The 8,027-nt window shown below is 33.1% G+C and overlaps 1 pseudogene; it reads left to right on the forward strand.

Annotated features, from left to right (window-relative positions):
• Nucleotides 1–311: 311 nt before the first annotated feature.
• On the forward strand, nucleotides 312–1,185 carry LOC108747713 (annotated as a pseudogene).
• Nucleotides 1,186–8,027: the final 6,842 nt, after the last annotated feature.

An 8,027-nucleotide genomic window follows, 5' to 3' on the forward strand; every position in this document is an offset into this window, starting at 1 on the left:
GTGTGTGTGTGTGTGTGTGTGTACAGACTACACTTAGACTATGTTTAGATCATTTATCTATTAGTTGCGCGTGCGATATTAATGATTGTTGATGAGCTTGCTTCAGCGCGTTCACTAATACTCACAGATAATCTAAACATAGTCTGTAATTTAAATCGTTATATCTCAGAAAATATTGATTAAAATAAAAACTGCAAATAATTTTTTTATTTACAATAATTTTTTAAAAACTTTCTTGCTATAATATTTTGAGTCACATATTTTAGGACATCCTATTATATACATATTTATGTATAAATATAACACATCGGTCAATAAGTCCCCGGTCTGACACATAGAGAGCGCCACTAACACAAAAAGTACATAGTGGTTCGAAAGAACAGACCCTTTTAGGCGTACTGTCAAATGTATATGTCATTCGGATCATTATTGTGTGAGTTATTGAAGCTTTAGTGACGCTAATTTGGTTATTTTCATAACAATGGAAAAAAAGGAATTTCGTGTGCTCATTAAACACTGCTTTTTGATGGGAAAAAACACCGTTGAGGCAAAACAGTGGTTGGACAAACATTATGGCACCTCTGCCCCAGGCAAATCAACAATTATCGACTGGTATGCTGATTTTAAACGCGGTCGTACGGACACCGACGATGCACACCGCTCTGGTCGCCCAAATGAGGCAGTTGTCCCCGAAAAAATCAAGCATTGCAATAAATTGGTTTTGTCCGACCGTAAATTAAAGCTGGATGATATTGCTGACATCGTAAAGATATCCAAGGGAAGTGTTTTTACCATTTTACACGATCATTTGTCGATGCGGAAGCTGTGTTCGAAGTGGGTGCCGCGTTTGCTCACTGTGGATCAAAAACAATCGATGGCAACAATGGTTAAATTGAACGAGTTGGGCTTCCAGCTGTTGGGCTGCTCCCGCACCCACCGTATTCGCCAGATTTGGCCCCCAGCGACTATTTCCTATTCGCTGAGCTCAAAAAAATGCTCGCTGGGAAGAAATTTCGATCGGATGAGGAGGTCATCGCCGAAACTGATGCGTATTTTGAGGGTCAGCCAAAATCGTTCTACAAAACCGGCATCGAACGTTTGGAAAGGCGTTGGACTGATTGTATTGCCTTAAAAGGAAACTATATTGATGAATAAATTCGAATTTTTATGTAACACTTGTGTTTTCTTTGCTAGTCCGGGGACTTATTGACCGATGTGTTATGTATATATATTTATATGTGTATATGTTTTTTTTTTATATCTTACATATTTTTAATAATAAAAACGTCAATAGGAATAGTGGATTAATTAAACCAACGAGAGCATTTATTGGATATACATCGAACTGTGCGTTTCAATTAAAAGCTAAAAATTGCCTCAACTTGTTTTCATCGCACAGGTTGCGCAAACATCACTATTTTTGCTTGCTTTATGCCCTTGTACGTACCCTGTGTTTCAACAAGAAAGCTTCAATCACTCGCATATCCATTGTCAGGAAAAATATTATCTAAATTAGGACATGCAATTTTTTCCGTTTAATGAATTTTCAGTCTCGTCAAGTATCAAACTGATTTATTTTTTAATACGTACAGTTTCTTTATAAAATTAATTCGCTAATCATATATAAATTAATAAGATCTTGTGACAAGAATTAATAAGATCATGTGTAAAGTCATGTTAAAATAGAATATAATATAAATAAAGTAGAATATATAATATAGCTTTACACATGATCTTATTAATTTTTGTTACGTAATCTTATTAATTTTTTAAGGGCATCTTTGTGTCTTTAATTATAATCTTTTCAAAATTACAAGTATAGAAAACCTATATAAGAACATTTGCACTCACGATAAGTAATTTTAATCAAAAAGAGAATTGTTTAATATTTTTTTAACAATTTATAAAGTGTATAATATTTTTTTAACCAAAGCGTATAATATCTTTTTAACTAAAAACATATAACTGAGTAAAAATTATATGAAATTCGACAAAACTGTACGAACAAAACTGTCTAATATGTCACAATTTCTGTCCACAATGTAATGTCGATTTGTCAATCTCAAAGTTTTGTGGCTACCTGCATCAGCGCGTTTTGGGACGGTGTGTACTATAAATCAATAAATTGATTTTTCAACACGATGAAACTGTGCAGAGACAAAACGAAAACTATTGAATCAATCGGTTAACAAAACTAGAAACAAATAATACGGTTGCGAAAATTTTATACACTGAAGCTTTTGTAGGATTTAAAATATGTGCGAATTGTTTAAAATGGAGATATAATGTGTTTGCTTTACTAGCTTTTTCAATACCTCATGGAATGGCACAATTACTTTATCGAAAAACAGTTTATTAAAGTTTATTATTGCTGCTATATTTTTATATATGTAAAATCTACTATTTGTATATCTCCGTGCCCATTTAACTATTAATTTTTTAAAAAACATTGAAGCTAAACATTAAATGAAATAGACTGAGAATTATTTAAATAAGATAAAGAAATTTTCGATTAAAGCGAGTCTTAATGTTTACACAATTAATAATATTCATATATGGATACACAAATACAATTGTCAGTTCTATAGATAGTATGCCGATTCAATTTGTCGAACTTGAAACACAATTATGAACTGATATAATAATCTCATAATTAAATTAATTGGTCGTCGATTTAATAATAACGTTGATTAGTATCCTAAAAAGCTGTAAATTACTTATTGTAAAAAATATAATCTCCACCGAAATTTAAACTCGGATCTTCCAAATTGCGCTCGTGGATGTCTTCATTCAATCTTTTAAAGGTAATTATTTAGAACACTCTCCTCTGTTTTAATTTCGATGAAATTAGGCTTATTGAAATAGAGGAAGATATTCTAAATAAATATCGTGTTGACGTGCTAGCAAGACTATAGTTTGAGTATCCTAAACATAATTATTTTGATAATTTAACCAAATTATTTTTAATTTTGTTAGATCTCAATTTTTAGTTATTTTAGCAAAATCGTTTCTTTCGAGTACCTATAAGCTCTTTTTGCCTTGATGATTATTTAATTGAGAATTTAATTACTAATGTATGCAATCTAAAAGATTCGAAAGTTATGAACTTAATAAACTCTGATGTTTAAATGTTCACACAGTAAAAATGAATTCTAAATCTATCAAGAAATCTGTTTATATATTTATGCGGCTGAAAAATCGAATATAATTAATTAATAGAGCAGATGTTCCAGAGAGAAGGACGTTTTATCATAATATGCTGCGGGAATAGGAGATAGAAAACTTTTAGCTTTTAAGAAGCTTTATACATGCACCATCTACGAGGATCTTGTAAAAGGTAGATTCTGGAATCTTCGAGATCGTTAAGACTTTCGAGGAGGAGTTGCATTACGCCCGGCTGCTTTTATCGAGAACTTTGCAAAGAAAGATAAAAAACGAAAAGTACAGAATAGTTGCTACAGCTGTGAGATTCTCTATAGAGAATTTTCTATGGTCAAGTGATTGCGGCGTATGGGTTATATCTTCTCCTATTTTTATAACTACGTCTATACTGAAAAAAACATTGAACTTCTAGATTTGATTTAAAAAATATTTGTGTGTGTGTGTGTGTATGTGTGTGTGTGCGCGCGCGCGCGCGCGCGCATGTGCGTATGTGTATGTAGAACAGGAATAGAATACTGAACTAATTTCACTAGCAATTCTGTATCGGCATATATGTCGTATATTTTTATTTTTTTTTAAATCGCATTGCTAAAAATCTTTTATTAATTATTTGTCGACAAATATGTTACGCAGCAATTAATTACCGTTTCAAGCATAATATTTAACAGGGAAACTGATATAATAAATGTATTTCCTCATGTTCATACATATTTGAATAAAGAGAAAACGTAACATGACGTTTTAAAAATTTCTACGTAATCGTTAACTAATATTAATATCAAAATTATAAATAAATTTTATCTTCTTTTAAATTGCAGAAAAGTAATTTTCTAAGTCACTTATACATCAAATTTATATTAAACTAAAATCTGTTTCAGAGGATTTTGTTAAGTTGGTCTCACATTTCGCACACTTTTCAATCTTTTGACGATCGATACGCAATTAAAATGTTCGCTAATCTCGTAAATGTATCCAGCAGTAGTATCGACAGGTCGCGCAAATGTAATTACGCCGTGTCGAAACAAGCGATCCAAACGAGAATAAAATGTTCTAACTTTTTCAGGATTTACATTTGCAATCAATATATATCTAAATTAATAAATTTTGAGATTTACCTAAATTGCCGAGAACAGACAACATTATAAAATGATTTAAGAGTCTGTTTTATTTGCAAATATTTTTTGTTTTTTATATGAAATATGTTAGAAAGTAATACAAATATTATGTAAAAAAATTAATATAAAAAAAGTTATACAACACAAATTGTGAGCACACAAACTTTGAAAGCATTTTTTAAGTAAAATTAACATTTATGATATGTTAACATTTTATTTATTTATTTTAAAATTAATATTTCATTCACTTATTTTAAAATTTAAAACACATTATTTTTATGTTATTCATCTACTTACTAATAAACTGTTATTTTAACACAAAGAATAGTTAAATATCGATATAATACAAAATATTTAAATAACATAATCACATTAAGTTAAATTAACATTCAAATGTTAAAAATTCAACGAAAAGTTTTAACAAGAATTTGAGTGGATTTTTACCAGAAATATGAAATATTTTTTTTACTATGTAAAATGACAAAGTATAGAAAAAAAATAGAGTGATCTTACGCGTAGAATAGAAGATTGCTTCTTTCAAAATCAACTCACTTCATTACATTATGTTGTATTACATTAAAGTTGAATTATATCCGCTGGAATTATTAACCTGCAGGCTCGAAAAGTCATAATTTATTATTACTCGTGATTGTGATGCAAATGCGGAAATACCTTTACCGCCGATTTATTCGAGGAGAATTATCCACAATGACGCTCACAGGTGGGCCATCTCGTATATGATGCATCCACAAACAGTATAGTGTGTCTATACCACGTGTGTCTACACTGCTCCACGCGCATGTACATGTGTATCCGCCAGTTCCCGAAGGAGGTGTTAACGCAATCCACACAGTCCTGATCCCTCGTAAACGCGCGACGCTGTCGAGGCGATATCCTCGAATGCAATTTCAACTATTAGTATAACTTAACACCGCTACGATAGAGTGTACGAAATAATACAGTGGGACAGTAATACGCGCGTAATACGAATGTCGTGCTGATATGGATTGATGTACCGAGACGATACCGAAGTATGCAGTGTATGAAGATGGAAAATTCACAGTGAAAGCCAAGAACCTTGTTTACATCATTAAATTTGTAACGTCAAATTATATTTAGGTTTCCAATCATTTTTTATCATTCCAATAGCTAAGTCGCTACCGTTCATTAATTTAAGTAAAATAATGAAGTTAAACAAAAAACAATAAAGAAAGAGGACTGTATGAGCCAAAAATTATTTTATAAAATTAAACATCGTTAATATAGAAGTTTGAACATAAGTAAAAGAAAGAATTATATTCTTTAGTTGATTTAATACGATTTTTACTGTAACAATAATCTTGCGCTGACATAATTCTTGTATATTATATATTTTACCTACAGGATTAAATTTATTTTCTTGCGTTACATTCTCTGATTTACATTATATCTAAAGGCATTATTCAAGCTAATCAATGTTTGACTACAATTATCTGACATTATTCAAGCAATTCAACGATTGACTGCAATTAACTATTGTCATGCGACGAATTTTTCCAAGCTACTTTATAAATCATGACTGTGAACAGGATGATAATCGTTTTTATGTTAACAGCGTTTGTTAGAGAGAGCGAAGTATAAATATATATTATGTTGTTTTTTTTACCGTTTGTAATATTATATGTTTTTAACATTGATAATGATCCGATCGCGATCGAAACGTCTTTGTTTATTGTTAGCACATTGTATTAAATCAATTAAAGGATATAATTGTTTCTTTTACTTTTATTCAAACTTCTATATTAATGATGTTTAATTTTATAAAATAATTTTTGGCTCGTAACCCTTTTTCTTTATTGTTTTTTAAATTTTATGAGCCTTATTACAAGTAGACATTTTAAAAATTAAACAATTTAACTCAAGAAGTATTCAATTGGATCCAAATTTAGTTTATTATTTACTGCACTTAGTTTGTTATTGCATCAATTTATTGTTTAAGTGTGTTATAATACGTAATATGGACGCTATTTATTTTGAGATTAACCAATTTGATTGTAAGACTTGTTTGATTAAAGATGTGATTATTCTTAATGTTGTAAATATTAAAATAATACATTTTGACATCTATATAGAAGTTAAAAATAAAATGTTATTTAACTAAAAAAAAAATTGGTTTAACTTTGATTCTGTAATATTTAATAGTATACGAGTTAAAATTCGAAGACACGCGAAGTATATTCCTTATCTTTTTTAATTAGACTTTTATGTGCATGTGCGTGTGAACAAAGTATTAATTTTAAACTTAGCTCTCTCTTTCCCTCTCTCTCTCTCTCTCTCTCTCTCTCTCTCTCTCTCTCTCTCTCTCTCTCTTTCTTTCTTTCTCAAGAGACATTTAATGTTGAACGTGAAAAGGAGGCAGCATCCCATCAGAGAAATCTTTTATTAGGAAAAATCGACTCGAAATTGATCAAAGAATACGATACGAAAGAAAGAGTACCCGAAGCATCCCGTATATCTTCAATGAATGACCTCTTAGTCTCAATTTCCCATCATTTAACGTCCCCCTAGCCTCTCACCCCCCGGCCCAATTAGATTGAGATCACTTCGTTAAGAATCGCGCGACTTTCTCGGTACTATATATGTATTGCGCCCTCCTCAATCAAGATCGTCAACCGGTGAACCCGTTCGTGCGAATATCTCACTATTCGCAAAGTCCGTTAACCACGGACGGTTAACCAGGTCGAAGGGAGTCAATTGTGTGTAATCGACCTGTGCGAGGTACCAAATCATCGCTGGGGTTTGCCGGCGCAGGCTACGAGAAAAAGAAAAGAGAAATCAGAGACCGAGGCAGAAAAAAAAGGTGGAAACCAACCGCAGCGAGTTCTAATAACGCGGGACGCGAGGTCGAGTTGGTGAATAGACGGGGATACACTGGGGAGGCGTGGGTCGTTGTCGCTATCGTACGCTCGAATCGGAAACCAATTTGAAAGCAATACCGCGCTCATCGCCGCGGCTTATCTGATGAAGGGAGTTCGAACAAAACGCTCTTGGATCCAGCCTCGATGACTCCGACCGGGCCTACCTGACGACTTAAGCGACTTTAACGCCTGTCGGTATTTAAATCGGTTTCTCCTCTCCGGTGAACGAACCGTTCCGTGACTCTCATCGCTCGCCACCTCGCCGATTCGCTCGTTAAAACTCGAAGGTTACGCTGCAGATGTCAAACTTTTCAAAGTGATGAAACTTTCATCTGTTATCTCCTTTCCTTTCTCACTCTGGTCAGGATCTGTTATTTATGACGAATCCAATAAATCTTATCTTCATCGAATTATTTTCTCCAAATAATCGAAAATATCGGCGTTAAATTTGATATAAGCTTCCGACTTGCGATTTCGTTTGATGTTATGGGAAACGCTTCGATGAGTAACCTGCTCGCGCAGGTATTGTGGTTTACGAACTCCCCGGGATTCGGATGAAAAGTGACAAACGAGCGGGTTATAAATCCCGAGGTCCTCTTCTACCCGCTATAGTATAGGTTTACTCGAGAAGTTCTTTTCCACGTAACTCCACGCCCCCTCGGCTTGCCTCCCAAGAAGTTGGAAGTTGTAAACGAAGGACGCAACGTCCTGCCCATGCAGTCGTATGAGACAACTTCACATGGAGAAAGCCGCCAATAAATCTGTGAAAAACAAGGGGGGATTCCACCCCGTCGTGGCAGGATTGAGAAAGGAAAGGCAAGAGGGGCGATTAGCTTTAGAATTTACCTAATTG

Source organism: Trachymyrmex septentrionalis, unplaced genomic scaffold (genome assembly GCF_001594115.1).
Source record: "Trachymyrmex septentrionalis isolate Tsep2-gDNA-1 unplaced genomic scaffold, Tsep1.0 scaffold108, whole genome shotgun sequence".
NCBI lineage: Eukaryota > Metazoa > Arthropoda > Insecta > Hymenoptera > Formicidae > Trachymyrmex > Trachymyrmex septentrionalis.